General features: G+C 38.8%; 2 protein-coding genes and 1 long non-coding RNA gene across 7 annotated transcripts in view; 1 reads left to right on the top strand and 2 right to left on the bottom strand.

Annotated features, from left to right (window-relative positions):
• The window catches only part of LOC138010244 (TNF receptor-associated factor 6-like), a 70596-nt gene that overhangs the window by 34818 nt on the left and 20778 nt on the right, over positions 1–15000 (top strand). The window lies entirely within an intron of this gene.
• Positions 16–11030, bottom strand: LOC138009518 (uncharacterized). Of its 2 annotated transcripts, XR_011124421.1 has the most exons (5): positions 10424–11030; positions 8169–9756; positions 7525–7716; positions 6285–6452; positions 16–1540 (listed from the first exon to the last, which is right to left on the bottom strand). It is a non-coding gene; the product is annotated as an uncharacterized lncRNA (long non-coding RNA). The 2 variants fall into 2 exon arrangements; XR_011124420.1 differs by lacking the exon at positions 6285–6452.
• Positions 12401–15000, bottom strand: part of LOC138009516 (uncharacterized) — a 9048-nt gene continuing 6448 nt past the window's right edge. For all 4 annotated transcript variants that reach the window (XM_068856572.1, XM_068856573.1, XM_068856574.1 and 1 more), the window contains one exon: positions 12401–13391. The gene's annotated coding sequence lies outside the window, so the exon portion shown is untranslated. The remainder of the gene's footprint in view (positions 13392–15000) is intronic.

The following is a 15000-nucleotide window of genomic DNA, read 5'->3' as shown; positions in this document are numbered from 1 at the left end:
ACAGCTTATTTTCCCTGTACTTTAGATTTCAAAGACAAATATTTAAGTTAACAGGCAAAAAATGATGACATTTACCGTCCGGGGGCAGAGATATAAACGACTGCAGGTGCAAGATCAGGAAAATTAGGTTACAAGATTGGCATTTACGCATGCGCCACCCGCCCATTTGAGTCCGCGCACAAGTGAAGCTAAGGGCCAACACACACGGAACTAAGTGACCATTAACCGTTTGTGCACAATTTTCAGGAGAAGTATGTTTATATTTCATCTATATAAGAATATTAGAAATATGTTTCAAAAACATTATTTTCTGAAAATCTGGCTTCCAGATTTTGTTGAATTTTAAATATTTTAGAGATGATTTCCAACATTATCTGGTAATACTGTAGGGGAAAATCTCACCCTTCCTCTTTTTCTTTAATTAAAAGACCATATATGAAGATTTTAAGGTTAAAAGAAATGCCTTATGCCTTATGCCTTATGATGGGTACTTAATACCCTGGTCAAATTTCGTTTTGATATGATTACCCTAACTATATCTAAGAACAGGAAATGCTTTTTTGTGTGAAAAAAAGGAGAAACGATTTCGAGCCTTCATTAATGTGCATCTATGCTACTACTACTACTACTACTACTACTACTACTACTACTACTACTACTAACAATAACAATAACAATAACAATAACAATAATAATAATAATAATAAGAAGAAGAAGAAGAAGAAGAAGAAGAAGAATGAATCATGCATAACTTTTCATACTGCAATACATCAAGTCTCAATTACTTTAGTCTAAAAGATGCCTTTTCATTTCACAGTCATTCAGATCTTGCATATGCTGCCGCGGACTCAATTTACTCTGCTGACGGTGGAACTTGGCAGGCGACCGAACAGAGCCGGCTTATGGGGGCAGGTGCTAACCAAGCCAACGGGCTGAGCGACGCTGTTGTGGGAGGAGCTGGACAGACTACAAGGTCGAGCCATTTGAATCAACCCAGTGAACCCACTGATGGACCGAACAACGGACTTAATCAGAGTGGCTCTACTGAGAGAGGTGGAGCAACGAGAGACCAGCGGCTGGCTGGCATGACCATTGAGCAAGCCAGTGGAAGGAACTATCCTGTTATGGGCCTTGACGTATGGCAGGTCATCCCTAATTGGCACGCAGCATCGGAGTTTGTTTTCAGAGTTCCCTCTCGTGAAGGTGCCCAGCAGATCAACTGGTTACCTGGAAACCATGACGAGGAGCCTGTTGCTGACGAGGCCAATGGATTAAGCGTGCACAGAGTAGAACGTGCCTTGCAGGGATGCGTAATGAGCTACCTTGATCTCGTTAATGAAATCTGCTGTCGCCCGTATGGGACAGCTGCAAGGGAGGCTCTGCTCTTCCCCATCCAAGAAGATATGACATGCTTGCCTGTGCAGGAACAAGGTAAAGGAGATGCAGCACCACAGGCGCCAATTCTACTTCCTGATGTTCTGCCAGACGAACCCAATTTAGTGTCTTCCGTGGGGAACGCAGTAAAGCCCACTGTGAATCGCTGCAGTACAGAGAAGATAAAACAATGGAAGCAACAATTAACGAGGCAAGTGACACACCTCAATTACCAATAATAAGTAATAGTAATAGTACTGAGTGGAGTACAATTCAGGGAGTAATCGTGCGAGTGATTTGCGCGCAAATCCGATTTGACATTACGAGCACGATTATACCCCTGAATTGTAGGACACGAAATCCTATTACTAATTATTCGTAACTATAACAAAATGTGAGAAAATCATAACAAAATTCGAGGATAAAAAGTCTTTGAATACCTTTTTGTGTGAAAAAGTTAAAATTATATTCAATCTGTTTTGCAAACAGCTGGAAAACAGTAAGAAAGGCCCCATCCAAGGGCTTGTGATTGATTTGCGAATAGCGTAGGTGTCCAATTACAGGTATCCAACTACGCAACAAATAGGCCCGCACAGAACCAATCAGATTCGAGAATTTGTAATAGTTACGATAATAATAATAATAATAATAATAATAATAATAATAATAATGATGATGATGATGATGATAATAATAATAATGACTTCTCGTTGTGTTATGTAAAAAAGTAAAAACGCTGCTTACTTAGGGGTTGATAGCTGCTTTAAACTAAGTAGAGTGCATATTCAGCCTACGTAAAATGAGGATCAGCAATTTAGCCTAGATAGAAATGGATTCAACCTGACCTCGGATTTGACCGACAACATGGACACCCAAAGACGTCAAATTGTGATAAGAACACCAATTAATATAATCTATTTTTCATTTATTTATTTTTTGTTAACGCCTGGAAAATTACTTGCAGGTCAAATCCGCAGACAGCTGTTCTGAAAATGGGAAATGCACAGGGTACATTTTTTATCATGGAAATCGAAGAGGTTTCTCAACATCGCCGATATGAAACACCTATCCTTAGTGATGCAGTGTACAGTTATCGTTTTGGAAGGTTGATGGGCATCAGAATCTATCCCAACGGTGTTGACAGTGGAAGAGGAACCCATGTGGCAATTTTCATTCATATGATGCACAGCACCTTTGACGATCTCTTAGATTGGCCTTTTGATGGGACAATCACTCTTAGCGTTTTAGATCGGAGATGTTCAAGAGCCCGTAGCAACATCAGTCGGATCATACAAGCAAAGCCTAACTTGTTGGCCTTCCAACAGCCCCATGAGGCCATTTGTCGAACAGGGTATGGCTATGAAAGGTTCGCTCGAATCGAGGAGTTCTTTGGTCCTGGATATGTGAAGGACGATAAATTGTTGTTGAAAATAGAGTTTTCAGGGTAATGATCAATACGTTTACCACGTAATTCAGTATAATATTTCTCTGAAAGAGACTATATTTTTGTTATTGATTGCACGAACGTAGTGCCTAAAACGATGGAAATGACGGTGAAAAGATAATGCTATTTTAACTGCTTAAAAGGTAGAATTGGTTCATACTTTTGAGATGTGCTCACATAGAGAGTCTCACGTAGTTCTACCCGACCTTTTTTTAAAGAAAACTGTTGCCCAAACAAAATAGTGCAATGCGCTATAGGGACCGAATCATTTTCTAAGGCCATAATTGTCCATTTAACTAAAAAAGCCCGGCTGATTTGGCAGCGGCTATACATGTAGCGCGGCTACAAAAACTACTTGAGTAACATCATTCATCTTAACTTTATTTGTTTTTGCAATTTGTAGAGAGAGGAGTAATATGATCCCTAGCATTTTTAACTTTCTAGTTATGCGCCGATCAAATCGAAATACTCGCCCCTCTCCCTCTTCCCTGGGCAAAAGTACAGGAATTTGACTATCCTCTGTGCCCGGGGAGTGGGGAATTTGACCTTTGCCTGCGTGGAGTGGGGAAAATTGAACCGGAAGTGTCAGGTTTCAAATCATTTTTTTGGGCGCCGAAGTCGCTGACATTTATAAAACACGTCTTTGGACGAGATGGAAGAGTTTAAAGGAAGAGATGTAGCATTTGTGAGAGATTGGCTTACGAAAAAGGTATTCAAAAGGACGGCATGCATGAGCCGACGACGATTGTTCTTTAGTAGACGAAAGGGTAGGGTATTCGAACACCATTTTGGCCCGAGGGGCGGGAATTTGAACGATCCAATCTTCACAAATTCAAATGCCCGGGCTTTGTCCGGGGGTGGGGGGGGGGGGGATGTTGAAGTTTCGAGTTGATCGGCGCATTATTTCAGGGAATCGCTTCTCTCAAATAACTTGGGAAACGGGAACGATAAACTGTGTTGTTGTAGTAACAAATAATTTAAATTAGGGCGTATACTAAACTTGGACCCCGGGTCCATGGACTACCCCAGTGGATCCGGTCCATGGACTACCCCAGTGGATCCGGTCCATGGACCACCCCAGTGGATCCGGACCATGGACTACCCCAGTGGATCCGGTCCATGGACCACCCCAGTGGATCCGGTCCATGGACCACCCCAGTGGATCCGGTCCATGGACTACCCCAGTGGATCTGGTCCATGGACTATCCCTGTGGACCACAACTCGTTTGTAAAGTTACAAGAATAAAACTCTTTAGACGAAAGAAAGAAATGATCCTCTCACTTGTCTGGCCAATTTAAGTAGGAACCCATGACTAGGAGCAAACAACTGACATACTCAGGGGTGCGTTTCTTTGCGGGGATGATCCGAAAAAGGTCCTTGATCCAAGATCAATAGGATCATGGTACATCAAAGGAACCAAGGAATCCCCTCTGGGGTCCCTTTGATGCCTCATGATCCAAGTCATGTTGGATCAATGATCCTTTTTCGTATCATCCCAAAGAAACACACTGAAAGACTATTTCACGGTATTTTTACAGACCGATCTATTTTTAGACTACCTTTTCCGCCAAAAAAAAAACAAAATCAGTTCCACTTCGGTGACGTTATGACGTCGAGTTTGTTTCTTGTGATTTGTTATGGGACTCGTTCGCGAGAAATTCAATCCAAAATATAAATCGCTGTCTGTGAAAACGTCGTGATAAAAACATGAGCTGTGGTTCCTTAAGGGCTTTTGAGTTAAGCAATTGTCTCTCAAAGTCACCTTTACCACTCATTTGGTGGTTCCAAAGGGATTCGTCTATAGTCCGCGCTTCAAATATACATTGCTTTCATTCATCCAGTTCTTCACAGGAACAAATTGACTTGCTCTTAGCTTCATAGCTAAGTTGGTAGAGGATTGTACCAGCATCGCAGAGGGTCATGGGTTTCCAATCCCGTTGAAGCCATCTGAATTTTTCAGGTGTTGATAAGAGACAATTGACAGATAAGTGCGAGGATGTTTCCTCTCTTTCGTCTAAAGATTTTTCTGCTTGTAACTTAACAAAATGAGGAGTAATGGTCCACAGGGGTAGTCCATGGACCCGGGGTCCATGAAGTGGTCCATTGACCGGGTCCACAGGGGTGGTGCACGGACCAGAGGTCTATCTTTTGTACACATCCTTTAAACTGGACCTTTTCGATTTTCTCCCCGTAAGAACTGATGAGTTTTTCGCATAGTTTTAAATCATTGTATTTCTAGCAAAATTAATGAAGTTTCCCGTGCTTGTCTGCTTGATTTCCATATTCATCTTAACTGTATTTGTATACCGCGTCATTAAGGTGTAGATTTATAGGATAGTATTTATATTGGGCCTTTTTCGATATTTTCCCCGGAAAGAATGATTTTTTAAACATAGTTTTATAGGTTTTTGGTCATCTAGTTGGCCATGAAATTTCGATAAAGCCTGCAATTTTTTGTGTTTCTCAGTAGAGATTTTATCTTTTATATCTTATTTATCCTTTTTCGTTGTTTGAGCACATTTGTACGCACTTGATGTAATTTTTTTGCAATAAACTGGTAGTTTCACTAAAACAAGTAAGTGATTCTCTGCGCGGAGTAAATCCATTTAAAAGACCATTTCTTGAGGAGCGCCACACCTTCGTGTTTCCCAAAACGCCCCCATTCAGCATTGTGCTGAACTAAATGTCGAGGGCTTTTGAAAAGGTTGTTTGATGTGTTTGGAAGTGCAGAGCTTGAATGCTGAAAGAGTGTAGACGCAAATTGAAACTGATTTAAAGTTTCATACAATATCGGTTCAATATTCCCTTCCTTCTTTGTATACATCTTATTCGATGGTTTAACATATAACACGCGCGGATATTTTGCGAGTTGCGTAGTATTTTTCAGAGCCCCGCAGGGGCGAGATAAAATACTAGCAATGAGCAAACTGTCCGCGAGTAATACATGTTAAACCACTGAATAAGAGATTTATTATTCCAGTACAAAAATGGTGTTATTTTGCTTCAGTTTTATTTGGTAAGAGTTTTTTTGAAAAAAAAAAGCATCATCTGTCCTTCAGGATGCGTGAAACCGATCTAAACAGCAAAAAAAAGCGGCCAAGGATCTTTATTTGATTGGATAAACAAAATGACGAGTGGCAAGCTGTGACGAGCTAAATTCTCAGGCTTTGCGTCGTGTTGAAAACAACTTCTAACATTGACGATCTCTAAGAATACATTCCACTTGAAACTGGCGTTAAACTACTGTAGCCTTGATTGCTCAAAACAAGATCAAACGGCAGCCATTTCCGGTTCTCTTACGAGCGCCAATGATATTCCCGGAAACGCATCGCGTGCCGCATTGCGAAACGCATGCGCAGACAATTTTCACCGGGTGTCTTCTCGCTGAAGTGAAAAAATAATTACACCAAGGTCCAAAGTTTGGATCTCATTGTTTAGTATAGTATTTGATTGGTTACTACTTACCAGTATCTTTGGGGGTGTGGTGGGCGGTTGCGACGACCCCGTTGATTGGTTTATTTATTTTTGCTGAGCCAATCCCCTTTCAGCAAGCAGAGGGTTTCCCTCGCAGGGTTGAAAATTCACAGCACAGGGCTTAGAACTGCGGCTTTTCAGGTCGTGCTTTTATAAGAGCTTTCATAAAAATAAGAGCAATTGGTGATCATTCATTGACAGAGTATGGCCAGAGTTACAAATACCAGGTACGAACTGTGGATTTTCGTGGACACTTTCACAATGAACTTAATGTAGACCTTGTGCATTATAGATCATTCGAGTTCGTTTAAAATTGCCAAGCGATTTTCTAAAATTTAATTTAGCTTTGTAGTTTGTAGACTGCTGGACTGCCGGGCTCCTAGTTTTTTAAAAATCATTTCCCAGCTGTCGGGTATCTAGACACTTTATACAATCTATTGTAGCCTGCAGAGCTGGAGAGATATTTATAATAAGCACCGTGTAGGGCCCTAGCCAGTATGAGGCAAACCGAGGCACTTGCCTCAGTCATTTGTTCGTAATTTTTTTTTTTTTAAAATAGAGCGTGATTCCAGTGTTGTCTTTAAAATGTGCTCATTATAAAAACCTATAAAATACCTAAGAGGAGAATTTAACCATGGGCATTGCCTCAATCATTTTTTTTTCTGGCGACGGCCCTAGCACGAAAAGTTTTTGTCAACACGGACTATGGCGCGTTACTCGCGTTATTAGGGTCAAAATTTAATGTACAAAACTCTACAGTTTGATTCCGAAAAGGATCGTTTTCTTTAAAATTACTTTCTTATTCCAGCTCTTTGTAACATGCTTAGTCTAATTGTCAGGGCTGTTTACTTTTCCTTTTCTACTTGCATTTATAAAACAATTATGATAGTATGCCCACTCTCATACAGGATTGGTCAATAGCTGTGTTTAGATGAGAGTATGTAGCCAATTTACATTATCAACTCCGTTGATAAAACCAAATTTTTGTATACTACTTCCCCACCGACGCAGCACCACAGTTTCTTTAGAAACTACCCCTTCATTCATATGTATTAAATTCACCTATCAATTGTCTGCCCTAGGATGGGTGGGGGGGACCCAGGGCGGAAAATTTGACATTTTCAAGTTCTCAAATGTCAATTTCCCCATTGGGTCTCCATTATAAGTCAAATGCCCACCCCTGGGGACCACAGACCTTGCATAGTACGTTCATGAAATGATAGTCACTTACACCAAGTTTATTGCAGCACTCCTCCAGAGAGTAATAGTACTTGTTTGGTGAGATTTGGCAGGTTTCTGGATTCATTTGTATGTCACGCCTGGAATAGATCGTATCCCGCTTTCATCCAACTGATTTTTGTAACTGAGGTCCAGAATTGACCAGAATTTCATTTAATCTGACATTTGATGTATACTAGCAAATCTATAAACACATAGAATACCGAAAACTTGTGTTAGGGCGGCATCTAGTAAAGACATGTAAGTAGGGAGTAAATTGAACTAAATGGGCTTTTGTACGAATATTTCTTCTTAAAGCCGAAGTCTCTCATCTCTCTTTTTATTTCTTTCTTCTTACAAGGACAGTACTTTCCTTAGTATCTTTGCTGTCCCCAGCAATGCAGTTTTCTGTATCACTTCGAACCTCACATTCACGCCTATTCGCTTCATGTACTCCTTAAAGTTGACTGATAAGGCTCCAAGGGCCCCAATAACAACAGGCACTGCAATGACTTTTCGCACATGCCAGACATTTGCGATAGTTGGTATTTCTCTAAGTTCTCAAGTTCCTTATCTTTCACTCTGTCATTATTTGGGATGGCAACATCAATTATGACAACCTCTCTCTTCAATAAAGACACTGTATGGTCTTCTTGCCTTGATTTTCCGATCACACTGGACTGTGAAATCCCAGAGTATCGTGAGGTTTTCACTTTCCACCACTCCCTCTGAGGCTTCTGTTCATACCAACTATTAGCTCTTTCCAATCCACATTTACCACAAAGTTGCCAGTGAATAATCCACACCACGTTGTCGTGCCTTCCTTTATATTTTCTGTCTGCGCCAGATTACCGCACTCACTCACCACATGGGCCACCGTTTCACACTTACTTCTGCACATTCTGCACAAAGGGGATTCTGCTGTGTGATCAATATGAAAGCTCATATAATTTATTATTATTACTATTACTATTATTATTAGCATCATTATTAATTGGCATTGACAAAAAGCAACAACACTGTATAATGAAAAAAAAAAATAAATCTATCCATAAGAGAGACAAATTTTATCTTTTGCTGTAGAAATACGCTTTGGGATAGCCCAGACTTAATGATCACTCAATTTCAAGTAGCCAGTTGATAATTTCCTATAGAGAGATTTACAACTGCATTCAAATACAAATAAAGTTGTTATTATTATTATTATTATTATTATTATTATTATTATTATTATTATTATTATTATTATTATTATTATCATCACAGTAGTAATGTAAGGATGTCTCTTAAGTTATTAATACGACTGTAGCATTGTATGCAAACCCAGTGTACATAGGTTCTAGGAAGTGCCAACATTCAAATAATAAGAGTACTAAGAAATAATGTTAAAGAAACTAAAGACCAATAGCCAAGTATCTTTCCCAACTAAACACTATTTATTACAACTATTACTATTATTATAATTGTTGTTATCATTATTTATTATTATTATCATTATTATTATTATTATTATTATTATTATTATTATTATTGCTATTGTTATTGTTATTGTTATTGTTATTGTTATTGTTATTGTTATTGTTATTAATTTATTCTTGGGAAACTGGTTACTTATGACCACTGGAAAGCCCCCCCTCCTCCAAATCACTTACCATCAATCAGCATTAACTCAGACAACTGACCTATACAGAGGTTATAATAAATATGACGTGACAAATGCTTCAAATGTTACCAGGTATATTATTTCTGTTACATTTGATACAGTATTGCAGAGTCACAACTTGAATTAACTTTTGAAAAGACTGAAAATGTTTTGAGGCACCTGAAAATAAATAATAATACATGTGCACTAAACAAGTTAGAATATAATGCACAGCATACGAGCAGTGCAAGTTAAAATGCTACACTTCCTTTACCAAATGCTGAGTTACTCTTGGGAGGAAATAAAATATATCACAAAAACAGCGGTCAGTTATCGAGGAAAAACCATGATTAAATCACAATGATTATCATTACCAGTCTTCTTTGTTTGCAATCAGAGCCTCAATTTCAAGTTCCAGTTTCACTCTTTTTATTCTATAGTAATTAATTGGTTGCCTCCTCAAAGTGCTGAAAGTGCTCTGAGCCTGTTATCTGATTGAACAACATGGCCACTTAATGTGTGGAATAAATTTACCATTACCTCCAACTGAAAATCTGAAAGATTTTTCTTTCTCTGTTTGTTGAATGGAGCAATTGTCGTGCCCTGCGCAAAATAAAACAAGAAAGCAAATCAGACACTATTCTAATTTATGTTTGTACGAGCCTTGCACAATCTATTAGTGTCTTCATGTTCAATTTACAAATGCCCACCACGAACAATCTCTTAAAGGGTTCCAAATAATGGAAACACAGCTTTCATCTAAATACCCAGACTTTGATCTCATGCCATATAAGTCTCAGCTTCAAGCTCATGTGGGCATGAGGGTTTTAAGAGCAGCAAAGATCTAAAATGTAATATATAGGTGAGTGACCATGTTTTATTAATCTCATAACTTATAAACAAGGTAAAGTCTAATGATTAGAAATTATTGTGCAAAAGTACATTCACCTATCACAATTAACTAACTGACTTTGTAACAGGAAAAAATATTATACAAGGGGATCATTTCTTGAAAGTTACAAAACTTTTCAGGCATTTTTCAGACCGTCACGAAAGATGATATTGTTCACACAGATATCTGATTTAATACATTGCAGTTCTCTGATCATTTCATGTGTCTCTATAGGTAGCCCAAGCTCGATATATGTGTATCCGTACAGTACTATATTATGCGAGAGTAGAAATATAAGGACTTGTATGGGTAAAACGGCTTTCCTCAAAGTTCTGAAAATTATTGACGACTTAAAATAAAATAAAAAAAACACGTTACCTTGCTTCAGTCTTATATTTGTTTGATTCTAGTACGGTTTCTGGATCGATTTAGAGCGATTTAGGTGGTTCCTCCTCTTTCCCAAAGTTGGGCACCGAGACGAAGCTGCCGAACGGAATCATCGAAGGAAAAAGGCCATAAATTCGTTCCCAAGGCTTCGATTGCCTCGAAATTCCACGTAGATCACGGACGATTCCTCCGCTACTCATTCGTCTTCTTTATTCGAGCCTCTTGTACACTGAGAAGGATTTAAGGGCCGCCAAACTCTGCAAACATTTGCTTCGAGCGCCATCGAATGATGCTTTGTTACAACTCTCTTTAACCGTTGCAAGATCGCTTAGCGACCCGCGATTGGTCAATGGGCACAATGGTGACCAATCGTGAGTCTTATGGGGGTCGCTAAAACTATCGCTCCATTCGGACCGAAAATGCGAAATAATCGTGGTGTGCATTGCTGGCGTCGATTTCCCTTGACATTGAAACCTTTTTGGATAGATCAACGTGTTGGGCTTGTATATAAGCTCCGGCCATATAGTACGAGGTTTGAAATCACAATTTCCTACAGAATACAACATTTTAATGACAATGTATTTGTGACTTGAGTTGAATTTTTATAACCTCCAAGACTGGATATACCTTAAACAGAATTAACTGAAGAGAGTGTAGTGTAACGTGAAGTGCTTTTATTTTTTAACAGCACTTCACGTTACACTACACTCTTTTCAGTTAATTCTGTTTAAACTATAAGTGCTACACGGCCAACGTTTGTATAAACGTAACCTCTCCTTGTGGATATACCTTACGTACATACAGCCGTTGATTATAGATATCTTTCAGTTACATGTATAGCCCTGAAGTTAAGGCAAATTAAGACGCACAAATTTAAGCTGCTTTCACGTTGTTAAACACTGCAAACTATTACATATGATTGATCTTTTAGTCGAAGCATTTGAGCAACGATGTACAGCGCTGCGTGAGCATTGCTTTAGGGAGTTTAAGATCTACGACGCGACGGCAACAAAAACGTCACACATTTTGCATATTTAATAAGAAAAAACAATAGCTTTGCACGCTCTCCACGTGCAGTTTTCATGTTTGTACATTTCTTCCACGTTTTCGGCAAATCTGCGATGTGAAATGACCAATTCTTAAGTTTTAAGGAAAACGTGAACACAAGGCAGCAAATTTGAATTTTCTGTCGTAGCTTCAACACCGCACCTCTTAATTCAGTTCCTGGAGAGTTGCGCTAGTGTTTAGAAGTTCGACAAACCGACATAATGACGAAAAAGAGTAATAAACCTGAACTTGCAATTTTAAATGACGTTTTCGTTACCGTTGCGTCGTAGATCTTAAAAACTCCGTTTTGTCGCTCTTAAACATTCCAAGCTTTTCCTCGAAAGTATTTTTCAGTCGCAGCTTTTAAGCAACGATATACAGCGCTGTTTTACCATTGCTTTTTCGTTGTTAGGCATTGCAACCTTTCTGCAGCGCTCGATATTCTGCTTCTGAAGCTTGGTGAACGCATGAACTTCGCATAAAGGAAGCATAAGCACTGTGCAACCTAAAATATGAAGTTGCGCAGCGCTGCAAGAGCGTTGCGCTGTTCGTACGGGTGTAAATCCTCTCCCATGCACAAAAGAAGGATTTTTGCACGGCACACGTGAATTGTTGCTGCCAATGTCATCATTTTCCTTCTGAATAATGAGGGAAGTGACCATAAACTAGGGAAAGGAAAGGTTATTATTTTAATAACATATTTTTCTCTTTACAAGGATATAAAATGTGTGACAATGGCAACATGAGCCACTTAAGCAACGAAATTAAACAGACAAAAAATAATTCAGACAAAAATTTACTACCGGATGGGTACACTTTTTTCCTATTAAATTTTAGTTCATTACCTGTGAGACCTTTTTCCAATATTTTCAACTCCTTTGAACATATAATTTTTGGTTTATTATTAGCATTTGAACGCAGTTGATTTACACAACCTTTTAATGCAAAAAAGCAATACAATATGAATACAATAACAAAAGCATAATAATTACAATTACGTCAATCATGACACAGTCTTGGCTGCACCTGGCCAATTGGATGACATAGAGACATGTCTCTATCCATACAGTTTCTGTTAAACACAAAAAAGAAAGGTGCTGTTACATTACAATATTTTCTACAACCTCTCTTCAATCCTGTCAGAAATAGCTTGAAGAAAAAATGGTGTTGTGATCTACAACATTGCTGATTCAAGCATAATTGAACAACGAACAGAAAAATGAAGTCAGAATAGTATGTACATGACATCCAGATATGTGTTGCAGTTAATTTTTCATTTCAGTTAATTTTTTTTTTCTAATTAGTTAATTTTTTTTTAACTCGGTGATTTTTTTTTTAACTGGGTAATTTTTTTTTAAACTAGGTTTTTTTAATCAACTGTCTAAAAAAGGGATTTTCCTTTTTTAGGGGTGTAGTTAAAAAACAGGGGCTTGGGTTTTTATGGGGTATGAAAAAAGAAAGAAACTTTCCTCTTCTCCGTTCTATTTGTCCTACCCGTCCCTCATCTTCCCCCATTGTCCCTATCCTACCCCACCCTTTCTTCACGGATCTATTCCCCCTTACCTTCCAGTTACCTTCCCCCTTGAATATCCCTTATGCCGACCCCCTTCTACAGCACTTCTCACAGACAATTCATAATTGTCAAGACTTTTCTCTTTACTCACCCGAACTTGAACTTGAATCCCTATCTCTGGATCTGCTGTCCACTCTCTTATCCACTTGACCACACAAGCAACTCAAGCAAACCTCTCATCATAATTTATAATTAAATATTTTATTATTCATCCCAGGCCACTCTTGGTCCAAACTTTGATTTATTCACATTTGAGGAGCCATGCACATGTTGTAAATCTTGTAGCACCGATAAAATGGAAGAGTCACGCCAATGCAATAGCGTAAATGAAATCGATTTCTATGGAGAAATAAACGAATTGAAAAGATTTGCAAATAAATTGTTATTCAAAAGATGATTTTTACAGGAAGGCCAAACGTTTCTTTAAAGAAAAACAGAGAAGAACCTCGGCCTGCCAGGAAACGAAGATCGATCTGAGCAGAAACAATTAACAAACTGGGAACATCAGATGATAACTTAAAAGAAATGGGCTTACAGCAACGGCAAACATCAAGAAAGTAGCTCTAAAATGGGAACTGTTTCAAATCTTGTCCCAAGTACATAGTCGAATTTCTCACAGAGGACACAAGTGTGAAAAAGTGGCTTCAAGAAATAACGCAGAAATCAGCGAGCAATTTGTTAACACAAGTGTTAAAATGTGCTTATTCCATGCGAGCTCGAGGGATATATTTCGCAACCACGTTAATTAAATAGTACTGCCTTCGCAACAAAGGAATCTGGCCTTTGCTCATGTCTTTTCGCACTTTGAGCATTTGTTCCGATACAATCACTTACTTGGAGAAATAAAACTAAAAGGTATTAAAGCTGACTCGAAACAACTTCAGAGGCGTTACTTCCCCGAGCAAATTAAAAGGACCGCTTACAAAAAGTGTATCGAAAGAAAAATTTCCGCCGACTTAAATGCCCCTTGCAGAATCTTTCCCTGTCACTTAAAGTTTAAATGACCACCTTCAACTGGCTCAAGCTATATAGAATAGCCTGCGAGCAAGCTCTCTTTCGGCTTTGAAGCCGAAAGAGCTTTCGCTTTCGAAAGCCGAAAAGAGCTTGCTCGCAGGCTATATATAGAACGATCGAAGAACACACAGGTTTGTTCACATCACAGCGCGCGATTGGACGACTGGATACTACAATTTTCAACAGCCAATCCAGGGCGCTTATCTCTTGACTGTGAATCCGTCGGAATCCCTGCCTGAATATATTGAATATAATATGTCGTGTTTGTCGTGTTTGTCGTGTTGATCGATCTGTTCTGCGAACGGGGTACGAGACGACCCCGTTGATTGGTTGTTCATTTTTGCTGAGCCAATCCCCTTTCAGCATGCAGAGGGTTTCCCTGTTGCATAAACGCTTAAAATTCATGGCACGGGCTTAGCACGATAACAGTTTTAAACTCTGCGGCTTTTCAGGTCGTGCTTTTATAAGAGCTTTCATAAAAATAAGAGCAATTACAAATCATTCAATGACAGAGTATGGCCAGAGTTACAAATACCAGGTAGGAACTATGGATTTTCGTGGACGCTTTCAGAATGAACTTAATGTAGACCAGTTGTCTATTATAGATCCTTCAATTTCCGAATTGCCAAGCGATTTTTTAAATGTAATTTAGCTTTGTAGTTTGTAGACTGCTGGACTGCCGGGCTCCTAGTTTCTTAAAAATCATTTCTCAACTGTCAGGTATCTAGACACTTTTATACAATCTAGGCTGCGGAGCTGGAGGGATATATAATAATTACGAAACTATGGCGCCTTAATCGCGTCAAATGATTAGGGTCAAAATTTAATGTACAAAACTCTACAGTTTGATTCCGAAAAGGGTCTCTTTCTTTACAATTACTTTCTTATTCTCTTTGTAACATGCTTAGTCTAATTGTCAGGTCCGTTTACATTT

This window comes from Montipora foliosa, chromosome 7 (genome assembly GCF_036669935.1).
Source record: "Montipora foliosa isolate CH-2021 chromosome 7, ASM3666993v2, whole genome shotgun sequence".
Taxonomy (NCBI): Eukaryota; Metazoa; Cnidaria; class Anthozoa; order Scleractinia; family Acroporidae; genus Montipora; species Montipora foliosa.
The sequence above is the reverse complement of the archived record's forward strand: the minus strand, read 5'-3'. Positions and strand labels throughout refer to the sequence as shown.